The sequence below is a fragment of the Pinus tabuliformis genome, chromosome 3_2 (assembly GCF_031772625.1).
Source record: "Pinus tabuliformis cultivar Carrire ecotype Pingquan chromosome 3_2, CPIR1, whole genome shotgun sequence".
Taxonomy (NCBI): Eukaryota; Viridiplantae; Streptophyta; class Pinopsida; order Pinales; family Pinaceae; genus Pinus; species Pinus tabuliformis.
The window spans coordinates 653,566,107-653,585,953 of NC_142302.1; the positions used below are offsets into that span (position 1 = coordinate 653,566,107).

A 19,847-nucleotide genomic window follows, 5' to 3' on the forward strand; every position below is an offset into this window, starting at 1 on the left:
TTATTAGTACAACCCCCTTATTATATCGGTGTGCCTATGTTGTCCTCATATTGTTATTATTGTGCACCATAGAAGCCCACTATTGTTATTATTGTGCCCTTACATTATTATTGTGATGTCGGCTCTAATTATATTATGACCCCTTTGACTCCTATATATAGAAAGGAGGTCTTGTCATTTGTATCATCCAAGAATTGTTCATTTGTGTAATGTAAAGGAGGTTTCCCCCTCGAAGAGGCTGAATTCTAAGGTGTTGATCTATCTTTTCTATATTTTTGTGAGCTAGTTTCATAACATTTGATATCAAAGCTTTGGATTCTAGGGTTTCGCTGCTCCAAACAAGCCATCGTGGAATTTTCTCTATAACATTTTTTCGGCGACATTTTAGAAGCTAAAAGAAAAACCCATTTGAGACGAAATCTCGTTGAACCTCGGGTCTAAATTTCATATCTTGTCTTGCTATTTTTTAGGATATATGATCTGAGGAAGTTAGGGTTTTTGCAAGCTCCTCATCTAAAACAGGTCATCATGGAATTTTCGCTATAACTTTTTCGCTACAAAGTTTCAAAACCTAAACAAAAAACCCATTTGAGAAGAAATCAGTTTGAACCTTGGGTCCAAATTTTAGATCTTGTCTCGCTATATTTTCGGATATATGATCTGAGGAATTTAGGGTTTTGTAGACTTTCGAATTACATCCTAAATAGGACCTTGGGAAACTTGTCATAATTTCTCTCTGAGCATCAGATTGAAATTTCGTAAGAAGTTAAAGAAAGAGGATGGACTGTATTTTGTTTGGGTATAATTTTAGAACCTAATATTGAAAAAGTGACATGTGGCATGTCGTACAATTTCACTCTACTGAACTAGTCTATAATTAGGTCATCGTGGGAGATTGGGAATAAATCTTTCTAAGAATCCAATTGCGATCAGACTTACGGAGTTAGAAAGAAGACTCAGAGGGCTATTATAGACTGAAATTTCAGAACTTAAAGATCCGAAAGTACAGAGTCATGGTCGTTTCAAGATCAAGCTCCTAAAATCAAGAAAAAGTGAGATGAGGAAGTTTGATGGAAAGGATCCGGTAAATTGGATACTATGGATGGAGAAATATTTTGATCTACATGGTGTACCACTGTTACAAAATGTACGTATTGCATCTAATTATTTAGAATCGAATCAATTTTTATGGTATAAAGGGCTTTGTTCTCGTAAACCACTTATCACGTGGTCAATTTTCACAGAGGAAATGATAGCACATTATGAGGATACAAAGAGAAACACCTTCTTTAGCCAATTGATAAATCTCAAACAAAAGGGTTTAATGGCAGATCACATTGAGTACTTCAAAAAATTGAATATAGGGGCAAATGATATTCCAGAGAAGAAAATGATTGATGTCTTCATAGGGACTTTAAAGGATAACATTCAACATGAGGTTCGTCTTTGGGAACCTAATTCATTGGAGAAGGCATTCAAGTTGGAAAGAAAAATTGAAAGCGAAATTATGGAAACAAGGAATTCCACCACTCACGATTATAATTATGGAAGTGTTTTTTATTCTAACCTTCCACAACCTAAAAGGCTTACACCTCAACAATTGGAAGAAAAAAAGAGAAAAAGGACTTTGTTACAATTATGATAGTAAATACACTAAAGGTCATAAGTGTGCTAAGAAGAAATTATTTTACATAGATTATGAAGAGGAGGAAGAAAAGGATCAAGAAACATCGAAAGAAGAGAATATACACGAGGAACCCACCCCAGAGAAAGAAGAAATGAATCCGATCATATCTTGTAAAGCATTGGAAAGAATTACCACTCCTCAAACTCTCAAGATAGAAGGAGATATCAAGAAGAAAAAGGTTCAAGAAGTGAAATATCACATCGAGAAAGAAGAAATGAATCCGACCATATCTTGTAATGCATTGGCCAGAATTACCACTCCTCAAACTATCATATAGAAGACATATCAAGAAGAAAAATGTTCAAGAAGTGAAAGATCACATCATCAAGAAATGAATCCCACCATATCTTGTAATGCATTGGAAGAAATTACCACTCCTCAAACTATCAAGATAGAAGGATATATCAAGAAGAAAAAGGTAATAGTGTTGATTGATTCGGGCAGTACCCATAATTTTATTCAATGTAAGATAGCTAAGGAATTGAATTTCTTCCTATATCCAGCACCAGAGTGTCAAGTCATGGTTGCAAGTGGAGGAACCATAAATTGCTCTGGAAAGTGCCATAATATCAAGCTATCCATGGGATAATATGTATTGAATAGCCCAATGCTTTCCATTACAATGGGTGGTGCTGATGTTTTACTAGGAGTTCAATGGCTACAATCTTTGGGTGTGATAGCTTTTAATTTTCAAGAACTTTTCTTGAATTTTTTTTGGGAAGGAAAGGAAGTTGAATTGAGGAGTATCAAAGGGAAATCAGGAAAGATAATCAACTCTAACAGCATGACAAAGCTTCTAAATAAAGAACAACGGGGCGTAATTGCACAATTATGTTCACTAGAGGATCCCATGTCGAAATCATGTATTTCTCCAGATCTCCAAAACGTTTCAGACAATCATTCCAAGGTATTTGAAACTCCCAAAGGCATCCCACCTATTCATGATCATGATCATGCTATTCATTTGATTCCAAGAAGTGTTCCTCCAAACATCAGGCCTTACAGGTATTCATATTCCCAAAGGAGTGGGAACTCATTCAAAAGTTTCAAAAGATCCCAGTTCAAACAGTATTGCGAGAACTTGAAAAAGAACGAAAAATCATATTGGAACTTGAAGCACCCACAAAACTGAGAAATCGACAACTACGAGATAGATCAATTTTAGAGTATCTCATCAAGTGGAAGAACTTACCCGCTGAAGATTCCACATGGGAGGACAATAATTAATACATAAGCATCAAGAACTACTCAAGCACTGAGGACAACACTTTTTGAAGGAGAGGGGCATGTTAGGTCCCTATAATACTAGTGTAACCCATTATTGTTATTAGTACAACCCCCTTATTATATTGTTGTGCCCATGTAGTCCCCATATTGTTATTATTGTGCCCCATAGAAGCCCACTATTATTATTATTGTGCCTTTACATTATTATTGTTATGTCGGCTCTGATTATATTATGAACCCTTAGACTCCTATATATAGAAAGGAGGTATTGTCATTTGTATCATCCAAGAATTGTTCATTTTTGTAATGTAAAGGAGGTCTCCCCCTTGAAGAGGCTGAATTCTAGGCGTTGATCTATCTTTTCTATCTTTTTGTGAGTTGGTTTCATAACGGAGGACCAATATTTTGGTTAGTCAATGTACGGACCATATACATTGATAAAATGAAGGGTCAAATCCAATTTAGCGGAGGTGAGATCCATATCCAACAATGGTTTCAATGATAAAGCAAAATTTAGATGCATGAATTTAGGGATCAATCCTATGATTAGGCCTCTAGATTATTCCATAACATCGATTGTCAAAAAGTCTCAATCTGGAAGGATTTAAAGCAAAACAACGGTAGCCTTTTCTCCATCCAACACTGTTTCTTGAAGGAAAATAACATGGAGGGAGAAACGTTCATAGAGTCTCCTTAGAGCCAATTTTTAGAGGTATCAAATAAACCCATATAATTAAGTGAGAGAAATTTCATGAGGAACCTTTAGGAGGGCTTGTAGCTCTAAGTGCCCTTTAAATCGAGGTTTGTTTCCCAACTTGTATCTCATAAGATGCCTTCTACTGGGATTTTAAAATTAATGATATTTGACCTCTAGAAGAAGAGGAGACAATGAGATCTTCAATAAGCCTTAAGCCACCACCAGGGTTAGAGTGGGGGGGAGAGATGCGGTAGTGGGAGGGGTAGAAGAATGATCACAATATTGTAGATTGTAGTGACGTGGGGAGATGGGAAGGGATGAGGAGGGAGGGTCGGATTCTGAGGATTCGGGGTGAAAAATGAAAGGTCCTCAATGAGGGGAGGAGAAGGGATAGAAGGGAGTGCAGAGGGTAGGGAGAAGAGGGGTGACGGGGATGGGCGAGGAGAGCCGAGAGACGGGTATAAGAGGGATACACAGAATTAGTATGTGATACCTTGAGAGAATACATAATAAACCACAATTGGTCTTTTGTATAAAGAAGAAACTAAGGGGGCAAAAGCTCCCAATCCTAGATTATGAAGAGCATTAGAGGAGAGGGGAGATGTTGTTGAAACCTAAGCTGCTACGACCTCCATAGATTGGTGTGCCTGAATCTGTGGAGACTTTGAAGAAGGTGATATCTAAACAAGATTCATGGTTATAGGAAGTTCCTTGTTTAATGGAGGCAAACAAGTCTTCGAGTATTTCTTGAGAGATTCTAGGTTAACATGAGAAGATTTTGCAGGAGATGGAGGGAGTGTGTCTTAGTAGAATTCACTTTTGCGAGCCCCTTTTTTCATGTTCCCTTTTCCAATTGCATAGTCCCAACTTAAGTTCCCATAGAAAGGGCAACGAGATCATTTAAATAATATTCCCTTGTTGTCTATGTTTTTCTTGTGAGTAATTGAACCCACACTAATGGAAACGGACTCAGGGAACCCCTGGGACATATTGAGGCTGACCATAATACGAACAATCAAGATTACACCAATTTGTTTGAAAGAAAAGGAAACTTCATAAAAAAATCTTAGAGAGTTTGCAACCTCCTGAAAGACACTTTCATGGCAGAATATTGGTGGGAGAGATGGGAGATGGACCTAGATAGGCACCAAATCCATTTTTTTGTTGGGCATAAAAAATTATGGTCCAGTTCTTCAGTAGGAGATCCTGAGAACCCCAAGTCCATTTTTGGGCCAAAATTTTCCCAACATCCTCTATGCTTGACGCTTGCCATCCCATCCATTTTTTCGTGAAGAGCATGCAATGAGTCGAGTACCCTAGTAAGGGTTTGAGATTTAGTTCCATCCACCTGCATAGAACCACCATGAATATTCTTCGACTAACAAATCGACCAACCACCACTTTGTCTTCCATATCTTGGATTCTGTTTCGAATAAATTCCTTTCCTAGGACTAGAGACGGTTCCTCAGAGCAACACTTAATGCATTTCTGAGAGGGTTTTTTAGGTGGACTATCTAGTGGAGCTATAGGATTAACCTTCCCCTAAGAATAACTGCCTAGACTGAGCATTGTTGGTGTAAGGAAATCATTTAGGAAACTGGAAGAGGGGGAAAGGGAGGCGGTTTCTCACTAAATAACCAGGAGGTAACCATGTTGTAATACTTTGAGTAAATAGAGGAGAGTATTTTATCAAGGGAAAGCAGTGAAGGGGAGATTGATGGGAGGGGATGTGGATTGAGTTGAGAGGGAAAGGCAGGATCTGCAAGGGAGAAATTTGGGTGTGGACCACCTATGAACAAGAGAAAGCAACCTAACTTCTCACAACAATGGGACCAACCTTGAGAAATTCATTTATAAACTACTCAAGATATCAATTCGTACCTACGTTGGTGACATAGATGTGATGAGGGAATAAGAGGGTGATAACACTTGTATGATATTTGGATCCCTCCAGATGTTGACCCCTTCTAAAGGGTTTGGTGTATGATCCACCAGATCCTCATACCAATCCTGCGACATTTTAAGATATCAGGCAGATTCATGAAGGAAGGAAGCAAAGGGGATTGTTGGATTAGCTTGTGGAGTTCCTGCCACTAGAAACCCTAACTGCAAGCTAAAACCTCGCAAAGCCATCATCCTCCTATATATATATATATATATATCCTCTTTTACTTTTAGAATGTATTCTATATTGTAAAAATACATTACAATTAATATGTTTACAAAACATTTAATTTCATATGCTCACTCGCAAATTACGAACTCCTGTGTTGGTTCATTTTTGGCAGAATTCAGATAATTACGTTGATAAGAGAAAGAACACAATTGAATGGGTGAATTTGGATTTAGCTAAGCTTCTAAGTTGAATTATGTACATTAAAAAAACATATAAAAACATTAAAACAATACTTCAATTGTGTAATTACTTATATCATTGAAAAAATTTAGAGTTTAAACACAAAACCTTCTAATTTTTATTTTATTAATTTATTTTTTTCATAGGAAAAATTGAACTCTTTATTAAGGAAATAAAAAGTTACAGAGTAGATGCATCGAAGCATTAAATAATCAAACTGTGAATCCACCATGCGCAGAAAGTGAAAACAACAACATATTGAGAAAAAGTGGAAAAGCACTTGCTCAATAGTGATACTCATATATAAAACTTCTATAAACAGTAATAAAAAATCGGGTCTCTCCGAACAGTCGGAGCAAAGAACCCATATACAAAAACATATGTAGGAAAAGTAACCATAGTCCATCTGTCATAAAACAACATAATATGTAAAACTGAAATAGAGCCAGAAGTCAGAAAGACATCTCAGTCCCATATCAACAAAGATGCAATGTTATAAGCCATATACAAAAATGAAAAAAATGAGATTTTTAGAAATATGGAGGCCGATCCGACTCGGTGACCATCCCGTTGTCCAAATCGATTATGTGTCAGGTGTCCAGAGCCTGTTGTAGACCTTTTTTAGAGAAATAATCTGCTTCCATATTCCTTTCCCTGTAAATGTGACAAACAGAGAAATCAACAAAGGCTGATTTAATAAACGAAATTTCATCTAAAATAGGAATCAGTGTAAGATTTTGACAACGCTGCATATTGTTTGACCAATTTATCACATTCATGGAGTCACCAAAAATATGAGCTGAAGCAATCCCCAACTGCCTTAACCAACATAAGAGAATTTTCAGAGTTTTGAACCAGTACCAATACCCACTGAAGCTTTTAGGATTTTGTGATCATTTATGTGAATGATGATCCTTGCCCCACAACAATCATGAGCATCTGAAGCCCCATCAAAATAAGCCCATGGAATATCAGGTTTGATGATTTCTTCCTGAATAATCCGACTAGCTAGAGTAGGAGTGATTTGAGGAATCAGTTCATAGATAGAATCACATTGAATAGCAATAAGATAGGGATCTGAAGGTTGATCCATAAAGATGCTTTTGTTTTGAGCCAACCAAATTCCCTAGCAAATAATCAGGGGAATATTCCTATAATGAGTATCAGATGAACGAGACCACCAATTTTTCCATGCATCCTCCAAAGAAACCCCAGACCAATGTGAACTAATACCAACAGTCTTCAAAAAAATCTCCCAAGTTCTTATAGAAAAAGGACAGGTTAAAAAAAGATGAGAAGAACTTTCTTCAAAGATTTTGCAGAGGGAGCACCAACCTGGGCCATGTTTGTTTCTTTTTTGAAGGTAGTCCTAGGTTGGGACTTTTTTCCTGAGAATACACTAGAAAAAGAGTTTGGATTTTACTGGACAACTGAGTTTCCACAAAGGCTTGAACCACCAGTGCCTAACTTCACCCACCCTTCTATCCATTTGTAAATTGTAACCAAAATTTGGAGCATATATACCACTGGGAGAGTAGACCCAACGAAGTTCATCATCCCTTTCCTTTATATAGACATTTGATCTTTGCAATTCCATAGTGTATTCCATCCAGACACCCTCCCAATGGGGCTCTAGGTCTAAATCCTCGGCTGACTTCTAGCCCCGATTCCAAAAAGTAGTGGTTCCCTCATTTGAGATTTGATTGAGAGAAAAAATACCCTTGGCAGCAAGGGATTCTCTCAACTCCCTTGGAAGAGTGAAAGCCTCGTTACATCTAACTCACAAATCCACTCCCACTCTAACACTAGAACCATTCCCAACTAGCCAGGATAGCCCATCAACAACAATGTAAAAAGACTCAATCATTGCCTTCCAGATGACCAAAGAGTTACTATAAGGCTTTCTTGGTGTTCTCAGCCAAACCACCAATTCTAAAGGATCTATATATTTCCTTTTTATCACCGATGTCCATAGGTTGTCCTTGGTTAAAAGACTCCAGCCAGATTTTGCTGCCAAAGAGTGAGAAAAACAAGAGAGATCCTTTATGCCCCACCCTCCCTTATCTTTTGGACGAGCAATTTTCTCCCAGGTCACCCATGGGAGAACATCATCTTCCTTGGAGCCCGCCCAAATAAACCGACCACATATTTTCTTAATTTGTGAAAGAATGCCTTTCGAGACCCAAGAAAGAGCAATCCAGTAAACTGGTATGGTCTATAAAACCGATTTTATAAGAACCAAGTGCCCAGCTCGAGATAGCCACTTAAAGCTCGAGAGCTTGACACGCTTTTCAATTTTTGCAACTAACCATTTCCAGTCCAATTTTTTGGAGGAGTCCGGCTTCAAGAGGAAACCAAGGTATTTAAGGCTTTCCATCAAAGATTTTACTTCAAAAAGAAAAGTAGATAAATATCTATTTATCTCTGCTCAAGAGAGGCCATTGTGAGTAATGGAGGATTTATGTGCATTTATACTCATCTCGGTTGCCTTAAGGAATAAATCCAGAATTGACTGCAACTTAGAAAGATCTTCCTTAGACTCATCACAAAAAACTAAAATGTCATCCATAGAAAGAAGGTGAGTAATGAAGATATTTATAGCAATTTCAATGCCTTTATATTCACCCCTTCTAATGGCAAAATGAATCAATTGACTCAAACCTTTTGCAACAAAAAGGAATAGGAGGGGTGATAAAGGGCATCCTTGACGAAGGTCCCTCTAACTATGGAAAAAAGGAGAGGCCACCCCGTTGATGAGAACAACAAACTCACATTAGTTATACAACCCATGACCCAATTAATAAAACCAATATTGAAACCCAGGTGAGTCATAAGAAGGCGCAAATACATCCAGCTAATCTTGTCATAAGCCTTTGAAAGATCTATCTTAACAATCATTCCTCTTTTTTGTTTCTTTTGATACAGTGCATGGAGTCCTGGGCCACTCCAATAGCTTCATGTATTTTCTGACCCTCAAGGAACCCAAACAGTTCCTGTGAAATATTTTTTGAGAGAATTGGTTTTAATCATCTTGCAATAGTTTTGGCGAATATTTTGTATGTACAATTGCACAAAGAGATGGGTCTGAAATCATCAAAGCTTTGAGGATCATCAGACTTTGGAATTAAAGCCAGAAAGGTTGAATTAAGAGGGTCGTGTACAAAACCCTTGCTTTTGGAATCCTCCACTAGTCTAGCCAAATCATCCCCTATTAGGTCAAAGAAATGTTGGAAGAATTCCACCGTCCAACCATCTGGACCCAGACTCTTCTCCTTTTGCATAGAGTGTAGAACTCCCTCCACTTCACCCTTTGAAACAGGGGCCATAAGAATATCATTATCGTCCTCATCAACAAAGCTGGGAAATACTTGTGCCACCTGAATGACTTCGACAATGGTGGCCTCGGGGGGAAGCTTTAAACAGGGTTTTGAAATGACTCACCCCCATTATTGACAACTCATTGAAAGAAGATGCCAAAACCCCTTCATCATTTTTCAGTTCCCAGATCATGTTTGTGTTTTTTCTGCCCTTGGCGTAGTTCTGGAAAAATTTGGAGTTTTCATCCCCTGCCTCAAGCCAAATAGCTCTACTTTTTAACCTCCACTTTTCTTCATTATCTTTCAGAATCCTATACCTTTCACCCTCCATAACTTTTATCCTTCTCTTTTTTTCTTCCGTCTCATACCCATCCCCTTCCAGGCTTTCTAAAGCCTCCAAATCAATCTCAATGGATTTTAATACCGCTTCATCCCTTAAAGATTTTTCCTTTGCCCAAGAGATCATTGATTGTTTCAATTTTTTTAGTTTCTCCATAAAAGACTGGGCAAGGGATAAGCCCAAAGATCCATTATGAGAACTCCAAATCTCATGAACCAACTTATTGTAGGACATATCTTTAAGCCAGGAAGAATTGAATTTAAAGGGAGAGCCAGGCTTCCTACTGGCCCCTTTTAGTTCCAGAAAAAATGGAAAGTTATCTGCATCACCCCCAGAGCCAACCCAATGGCGAAAAAAAGGGATATGAGCAACCATATCTTCTTTGATCAAGAATCGTTCTAAACATTTAGATACCCTTGTCTCACCAACCCTCCTATTTCTCTAGGTAGGTTTTTCTTTCAGAAGATCAACATCAATAAATCTCCCCAACCAAATCTTGTTTAGAAAAAAATCGGCCAAAGGGTCCACCTATGCATTTGGTCCCCAAGATTCTGATAACCCTAAGGAGACATTGAGATCCCCTCCCACCACAAGCTTTGAGCAATTTAGAAAAGATTTTGAGAACAATTTATTCTAGAAAGGGATACGACCCTGACAAGGTCCATAAATGTTTAAAAGAGTTAAGTTTGAACAAAGTTCTGAGGAGTAAACCTCCGCTCCAAGCATCAAATCAGAGCCCCAAGAATTTAAGAGTTTTAAACTGCAATCCTTTATACCCAACGCCAAACCCCCTGAACGCCCACTTGCATCCAGAGCCACAAAGGACCAACCAGGCAGCATGTTTCTCAAAATATTTATTACAAAATCCCCAGGACCAAGAGTCTCTCGAAGCATAATAACATCACAACATACATTCTTAAGTAAATGTTTTAAGGCCAACTTTTTATGGGGATTGGCAATCCCTCTGCAATTGAAAGACAACAAAATCATTTGGAAACCGCCACAGGGGTCATCACTGCTCTAAGTGACCCTTTAGGGAGATTTGTTTGCCATCAGCTATATCAAGCTTGGCTTTTAACTGGGCTTTAGATAGGTTTGATTTCCTGCCCCGAGTCTTAGGAGGACCCACAGTGTCATATAAGAGGCCGAGACCACCCACAGGATCATCCGGGTGGTCTCTTTTTTCCCGGGGGCGAAGGTTATAATGAGGTTTGTCCAGGAAAATAACAGAGGGGATGGGAAGACCAGAGCCCACCGACGAGGGTCCAGAAAGATTTAAAATTGGTATCGATGTAATGATGTTGTCAAGGGCCAAAGAGATATTGCATTGAGGAGAAAAAACATCAATAGATGGCCTGGAAGGACCAGGCCCGAAAATAGGATCCACAAGGGGCATACATAGAATAGAAAGAGAGGGAGGAGGGGAAGAGATGGTACCCGCAGGATGAGATGCCTCCACCTTTATCATCTCGTCTCACTCGTGTACAGTAGCAGTTCTTTCAGCCTCTACATGAACTGCCCGTTGATCCTCATTGACCACAATCTGAACCGAAACCTATGCTTGATGTTTCCCAGGAGAAATTGCCTGCTCCATAACTACATCCTCAGGCTGCTCCTACAATTCTTGAACTGAATCCACCCTATTTTTCCTTCCGTGTCTAAACCCCAATGGGAAATCCCTAGCCAAGTGGCCATGTTTATAACAATAATGACATCGATAGGGAAACTGTTCATAGTCCAGTAACTGAGTGAGAGAGTAGCCATCCACTTGTATCTGCTTCAAATATTCCAAACCCTCCCTCGGGTCCAGCCTAACTAGTATAAGTGCCATCTTTCTTTCCCTAGCCACTTGAAAGGACATATCAGCTTCCAAAAAAGTTCCCATAATGTTTCCAATCACCTTGAAGACATCCATCAACCAAAGATGAGGGGCGAGTGATGGAAGGGGCACCCACATAGGGATCTCTCCTAATCTTTCTCTTTGAGAATTGAAAATGGGGTTCCATCTTTTAAAGAGAATCAAAGCTTTACCAAAACCCCAGTTTTGCTCAAGAACCCAATCAACAACTTCCACATTTGAGAAATGAACCATGAACCAGCCCCTTATTAAACAAATAACCTCTGTCTGAGAAACCGGCCCTGAACTCCATTCCTTACTTATCCATTTCTAAATGAAATTTGCAGTAAATTGTCTTCCTTTTTCCCGTCCCACTATGATGCGCTATGATGCATCCATAACTTCATCCATCCAAATGTTGTCCCCTAAGATTAGTTTTGGTTTTTTCTCTTTCTTTCTCATGACCTTCCCCTTCTTCCTCTTTAGGCTTGAGGACTGACCATTCACTGAAGGGGCAATTGAGTTATTTTCTTCACCCTCATGGCTTTTCGAGCCCTGAATACCCTCCAAGGGATCGTTTGGTGTTAATATAATGTTTTGCAGGGCTTCAAAGTCCAGTACCTTCCCACCAGTGTCGAGAATGGGAGGATGACTTCCCTCCTTCGACCCCAAGGAGCCCGCCTCTAGATGTCCAACCAAATCCAACCCTTGGCTTGGAAAATTAGGAAACCCTAACACTTTGTTCCCAAATTCTTCTTGGAGTGGCTGTCTCGCCGAAGAATTTACCTTCGGGAAACCAATAAAGGGTTTCTCCCCAATAACAACAGTGTCAACCGCTAAACGAAAAGACTCCGAGAGGTTCATGGCAAAAGTCGAAGAAGGGGTTTTATAGTCAATAGTTTTGTATAGGCTCAAGCCCATAACCAACTTTTCCACCCCTAGTAACTCATTAAGACAAGTTTTCAACCCTTTCTACCTCTTGAGTTCGCTACTTCTCACTATATCTTCCAGACTACCTGTTAAAACCCCAGAAACAAAGACTGTTGGAGGGGTTTTTGGGCTTACTTGTAAATCTGCTAATGTCTTGACAGAAATGCCTGCCAATACTGCACCATCTTGACCTTCATGAACTTCGGAGTCCAAAAAACAACAAACCACCCTTGAGGAAGGGGGTTTTGACTCCTCTAGTAGCCCTAGACCACTGCCCTAATTCCATGCCAGTTCCGTACGAAAACTTTTTCCAAGTGGAGACCTAGCTGGCAAGACCACCTTCGCCAGATTCTGTTGCGTCAGTTCTAAATCCAAAATTGACAGAATGTCCTTCAGAGCCAGTTCCAAATCCAAATAGTTGGTTGGGTTCACCATCCTGGTAACAGTGTAAAGAGGAAAAAATTAATAAAACTAACTCTTGACTGAAACGACCGGCGAAAGCTTCGAGTAGGCTAAAGAACCCAAAACAACGAAACCTTCCCCGCGTAGTACGACCCCAGGTGACCTGAGACCCCAGAAAAAACAAGGAGGCCCAGTATGAAAATGAGGAAATACAAGCTAAGTCATTTCTCTTCCCTGCTAAGTCATTTCTCTACTGCCAAGTTTGATCATATAGTTGTCTGTCATTTCTCTACTGCCTGTATTCATTACTGCTGCTCAACCACAACATTTTCTGGATCCGTTCACAATGGTCATTCTCAGAGTCTGAAATCAGCCATATTGGTCAGCTCGTTCTCAAGTCTAAACTCGGCTCCCTGTATTTATTACTGTTGCTCAACCACAACATTTTCTAGATCCGTTCACAATGGTCTTTCTCAGAGTCTGAAATCAGCCATATTGGTCAGCTCGTACTCAAGTCTAAACTCCGCTCCCTGTATTTATTACTACTGCTCAACCACAACATTTTCTGGATCCGTTCACAATGGTCATTCTCAGAGTCTGAAATCAGCCATATTGGTCAGCTCGTTCTCAAGTCTAAACTCGGCTCCCACAAGAACTTCCCACAAGAGCTTCAACTTCCAAAATGTGGGTCTACAAGCACCCCAGAAAGAGACTGTATAAATGGAAAGATGGGTTAGCTCCTCTGCCTTTCAGACAGGCCCTTGTAATTGCAAGAATCCTCTGGGTTTAGAGGCTTGTGCATATATGGAAAGATGGGCTAGCTCCTCTGCCTTCCAGACATGCCTTTGTAATTGCAAGAATCCCATGTGTTTAGAGGTTGTGTTTAAATGGAAAGATGCGTTAGCTCCTCTGCGTTCTAGGCAGGCCTTTGTAATTGCAAGAATCCCCTGTGTTTAGAGGCTGTGTATAAATGGAAAGATGGGTTAGCTCCTCTGCCTTGCAGACAGGCCTTTGTAATTGCAAGAATCCTCCGGGAAACCCATGAAGTTCTTGTATATGATGAAGTCTATCATGGATTTGGGTACCCAGATAACGTTGTGGGCCGTGGAAGCCATGGTTCCATGTTTAATGGCGTCTGAGACGATGGCACAGCCGTTGCTGTCAAAAAAATACACTCGACAGACAGGAGACTTATAAAAGAAATGAATGACGCTGGGAAGAGTGAGACATCGGAATCTGGTGAGATTAATTGGATTACGCTCAAGTTTCCATAAAAAATCTTTGGTTATGGAGTTTATGTCGCGGGAAAGCCTTGATTAACATTTGCATTGCAATGAAAATAATTCCGAGTTGGGTTTGAAAAGCCGGCTGAGCATTCTCAAGGTCGTTGCCCATGGGTTGGCTTATCTTCACGATCACCGCCCTACGGCCATTGTTCATGGCTATCTGAAACCTTCCAACGTTTTATTGGATGAGACGCCGATCGCCCATGTTGGATATTTTGGTACTTAACATCTGATGATCTCTGCAGCAGAGCATGATGATTCAACGGTAGCCTCAAGAGACAGCTCAAGTCCTGTTATGGGAGCTATCGGTAAATACTGATGTACTAATAGATTGAACGACATCGTTTACAGAATAGATATGACTGACTGATAAAGGTTTTACATATACTGATTATATAATTGGGTATTGTGGGGTGCCCGTCTCTGAAAGGGGAGGTATACAGCTAAGACATCTTGGCGTTGGAGAGGATAACAGGAGACATACACAATCAGTTTCGATGTTGCAGAGTTGGGTAGGCGATGCGTTCCCGGACAGATTGACGAGAATTTGGTGAAGGAGATTAGAAAGGAAGAAGATGATGAAGTTGCAGTTGAACATTTACGTCGGAGGAGCATACAAAATCTTGCCAATTTCGAATCTAAATTTTTGTAGATCACAGAAGACAGACCAGAGGTGTAACATTGGTGGTGAGAATGGTTTCCACTGTGGGCAATTATGATTATTCCGAGTCGTTCTTTGTCCTCTCTTCAACTTCTTTCTTTCTATTTTTCATGACGGGATTTCCTCTTCCTTTCTGGTTCTGCTTTCTCCCTGTGATCTTCTTCTTTCCTCCTGTTTTCTGTTTCTATCTCTGATCATCATTTAGTCTTTGTTGGAGTCTAGTAGTGGAAATATTAAGGAAAGTCCTAATAGCTGATATGTTGGTTATGGGTTTGATATTTGCTATTCATTTACGCACTGATTTGTGAAGGAAGGTGGAGGGTATTTATTGTTTTCTCTTCTTGATGCAGCGACGGTTTCAGAAAATGAAGATAAGGCACTGTCGTAAATTACTTACCATGGCGACATCCGCAGAAGGTTCTTCTCTTCACCTCTTGGCTTCCTCTCTTGGCTTCGTAGAGGAGAGTTCACAAACATAGCCTCCTGTCCCGCCCCAGCTCATGGAAGGATTGCAAGGCAGCGCCATTCCTCTGTTTCTTACTAAGACATATGACATGGTGGAGCATCCTTGGATAGACCCAGTCGCCTCCTGAAGCAGCCCGGGCAACATTTTTATTATTCGAGATCCCCACCGATTCTCTTAAAATCTGCTGCCGCGTTGTTTCAAGCGCAACAACTTCTCTGGCTTCATTCGCCAGCTTAACACTTAAGTGAGTTTTTCTGTTTCCTTCAATTTTCAGGGACATTGTATTGCTTCAACCATTTTGTTTTGGTATTGATTCTGTGGAGTATATTGTTTTTCTTTCTTTTGTATTAAGCTTTAGTATAGTTGTTAGTTATTCGTCTTAGCTTCTGTGTCAAAATTCCTTTTACATTGGTTATTGAGGTTTGGTTACGAGGTCAGTCCAGGACGTCAAATAAGTCATGTATACCATGGGGTGGCAAAGTAGAACATGTGCGCTATGATCTGCAAACTCGTCCATAGAAAGATCATACTCGTCCATAGAATGTCCACTGTTGTCATCTTGTTAAGTTTCATGGAAAATGATCCTCTGACACACCATATTCTAGATAACTCCCGAGGAATTAATATTTATCCATCTATGTATCAGCAACAACGATACGAGTTCTTGAATTAATGTTGTACCAATTTGAGGTCGAGCACCTCAGAAATGTAATCCCCTGGTTCAACCAATAGAAAACTGGCATATAGATAACATGACCCCTCTGTTCATGTTGCACTTACCAATTCTCAAGAATGAAAAACTTCCTTCGATACTTACAATTGCCATAGGAAGAAAACCAACACCCTTCTTTAGTTCTTGTAGCCCAATGACCAATATGCTGGTTGGAGATGTCACCATGCAATGGTCACTGTTTCCATTCATTGGTTTATAGTTCAATCCTGGGTCAAGAGTACAAATATGTGCTACTGCTAAAGCAAGTTCTTCTTTTAGACATGCGTTTTCAACCTCCATTTTACTTGTTCCAATAATTTCATCACTATCACATCCTTTATCAAGCATCTAAGGTTATATTCCTTACCAGAATTTATAGGACCATCTTCATTTGGGACTGAATGATAGCTACCGCTTTAGATGAGGAGAACGAGTTTTTCACGTGCAGATTATGATCAACCTTAGGCAGTGGCCCTACTAAGGCTTCTGGAGCCAAGCATGCTAGGTCTGCATCATTAATGCCAATCAAGTTGATGTCAAATAACCCATAGCTGCTAAGACATCCTGAGGAGTATGTGCAAGCAAATATTTTAAGGGTTGTCCTGGTCTGATCACTTTAGTCTTTCTTATTCTATTCCTTGGCTTGCTTGCCTTATATGGAGTTTTGTCAATGTCCTCCTTCTAGCCACCTCTATAAAGCAATCCTGATATGCTGCACCAATTCTGCAACTCAGTTCAACAAATATCTCATCCTTCTGGCTTTGTGGAGTCTTCAATGCTTCTTGTCAAACAGAATTTGCATCAACCCATTGACCTTGTAATTGCCTTAAACCAAAGTTCAAGGCACCAATTTCTTCCTTAATGGCCTGCACATTCCTTTTTGCTGGAAGGATCTGCTTTTTCAGGGAATCCCACCATTGATCTAGAATTTTATTACGTTCCTGAATTCTCTCAATGTGGCCAAATGATTCTTTCATGTCACACAACATGACTTTCTTCTTGTAAAATAATACTCTTTTGCTCAATTCTATTTTGTACCTGGTTTATCTGCTCATCAATTTCTTTTAACCTTAGTCTTTGTCCAACATTATTCATTGGGGTAGCTGTATCTTTGTAGCTTTCATGTTTTACCTCGACCTTTCTTACAAGCTTTTCTAGACCTTTCTCCAGTATGATTGGTCTAATTTTGGGATTTCAAACAACTAGATTATGTATTACTAGACAAGCTTGCTTCTGCATTAGGTGCGTTTAATGGTGTTCCTCCATAACTTCAGCCCACTTGCATTTCCTCAAACATGAGCAGAATATTGACCACCTCCCCTTTGGCTTAGTCTCTTTTACTGTTGCATCCCCTTTTGCAACACAACCAATCATAAACTGTACAACGACCTTAGCTCCACTCTCAATAATATGCCTTCCAGTATCTCTAGTGGTGTCTCTTCATATTTAAGAATTTGAAGATATGTAAGCATATGAAAAGAGTCAGGAAGGATGTTTATTTGATCATTGATAATATCTAACTCCTCAAACATCCCAAGATTTCCAATAGATCGTGGGAGCTTCTGTAAGTTAGCAAAATTGCTGCCAACATTAAGCTTAACAAGATTTGTGGCAAGGCACAAACTCTTCGGTATCAATTCCATTTCATTAAAGCTTACATCAAGTTCTTTCAAATTGGTTAAAGAACCCATTGTTGACGGAAGGCTCTTTATTCCGTTATATTTCTATTTTAGGACTTGTAATGATTCAAGCTTGCCAATAACTTTACACAGAGCTTTGAGTTGATTGTATTTTGCTCGAAGCTCAACAACATATTGATCAATTGTATATGGTAGCTCTTCAATTTCATTTGTCTCAATACTCAGTCTTTTCAAATTGCTAAGTTGTCTAACAGACTCAGGCAGTGATGAAAGTTGATTTGAACTCAAGTCCAAGGATACAATCCGAGAAAGCTTTCCAACTGAAGCAGGTAGAGTCCATAAGTGATTGCCATGCAAGTCTAGATCGGTTAGATTGGGCAACTCACCAATGGAATCTAGAAGATTCATTAGCTGATTTGCATGAGTATCCTGTTTCTTTAACTTGGAAAATCCTTCAATTTTCCTAGGAAGGGTCACTATCCTGTTTTCAAACAAAATGATTTCAGTAAGATTATTAAGCTTTCCAATTGAGTCAGGCAACCACTCAACTTGGTCCATCAATCTTCCTTGAAGATCCAACTTCTTAGCATCTTCCTTGGCATTTATCTCAATCAGGCTGGCAAGCTTTATTAAACTGAGCTTTTTTTCCCCTTCAACATCTATGTTGTCTATAATCAGTCCCACAAAATTCTTGTTTTCTACTTTGGCTCCTACAGAATTCCTTTTACCCTCTTCAACATTCTCCTCCCCTTTAGATCCACTCATGACAGAGTATCTGTTAACAAGTGTTGGATTGCCAATTTCCCTAGAATCCATAACAGCATGAATGTCTCCATGTGGTCAACATCATTCAGATCAGTTGCCTTGACGGAGCTAGTTTCTAGGGAAATTGAAATTTCTTCTAAAACACTGCCTATAAGGGATTGATAGAAGAAACATTTTGGGACTTTTCCACATAAAAACCATGACAAATTGGGAGGATACTATGGATGCCAACAACATCTCTAAAGGAGGGAGGGGAGAAGAAGGATCTACCCCTTTCTAGATCAAATTTGCGAGACTCAATGCGATTAAAAGCAACACAACATCAACTCCTAGTAGGGGAGGATACGCGTATTCTTCTTTTAAAACAATGGCAACAATGCCCTTAATGGAGGAGGGTATTATTCTTTTCAAATGATTGAACCATTTGGGTTTAAAGTAAATAGGATTGCTAGGGTTCTTTAGGGAAATTTCTAGGTTTCAGTTCAAAGGGAAAGGTTCCTGAACGCACACAACCAAGGAATCACCAGGTGAGTAAAACCTCGACAAAATAGTTTAAATGGTTTATGAAAAAAATGGTGATGTAGGATAAAACATCAATGCCTTAGCTTACCAATATATATTTTTAGGGGCATATGGGGTTAAGGAACAATTCAATTGGAGAGAAATGGAGTGGATTTGGGTTCAAAGACTAGAGAAAACTGACTTGTGCTCCCTAGAGGTTTGACCATGTTAGAAAATCAAAAAGGCAGTAAATCGATAATTACTTGTGATGTTTCTTATTATTAAGATTTTTTATATCTTCTTTCTTTAGTTCATCAACCAATTACCAAAAGCAGCAGCACATAAAACAATAGACACCAGATGTAGGCACATGCCAAGGCAAAACCTCCTTCGAGGGGAAAACCCAATCAAGATAATTCTTCCTTCCAATAGTATTCTTTGAGACTCTTCACCCTAGACCAAGACTAAATCTTCCATCCGCACCAAGTCAGCCTCCAAGAATTTCGACCTCTTCCCAGCAACTTCCACTATGCAGCAACTTCCAATATGCAGCAACTTACGACAACTGGCAGCTTCCGACAACAATGAAACTTGGAAGACTTCGATCTCCCAATCCAGGATATGAAATAGAGAGAGACACCAAAATTTCGATTTTCTTTGTCTCCTTAGACTTGTGAAAATTCCAGAAGCTGGAATCCCTACTGCAACAACTAATAATATTACTCCTATTTGTTAAATTCCTTTAAACAAATTATTTGCAGTTTCCTACGACAAATATCGTAATACATACACTGCAGCCTTCACTTAATTAAATTATATGCAAAACAAGAGACTGAGCAAGAAAGAAAATACAACACAATCGACACCGTTATTTTTGGACAAATGTCCCCGGAAAAACCCAATGTGGGAAAACCGGTGCAGCATCTCTGACGGTTTTATTATTCAGGAGAAAATCTGAGTACAATTCTAGGATGCTCAACTAGCAATTCGATACAGAGAGAAACTAGACAAAATGAATGGTGA

General features: G+C 39.4%; 1 pseudogene; it reads right to left on the bottom strand.

The window, feature by feature from the left end:
• Nucleotides 1–17,166: 17,166 nt before the first annotated feature.
• Nucleotides 17,167–18,374, bottom strand: LOC149182358 (uncharacterized; annotated as a pseudogene).
• Between the last annotated feature and the right edge of the window lie 1,473 nt (nucleotides 18,375–19,847).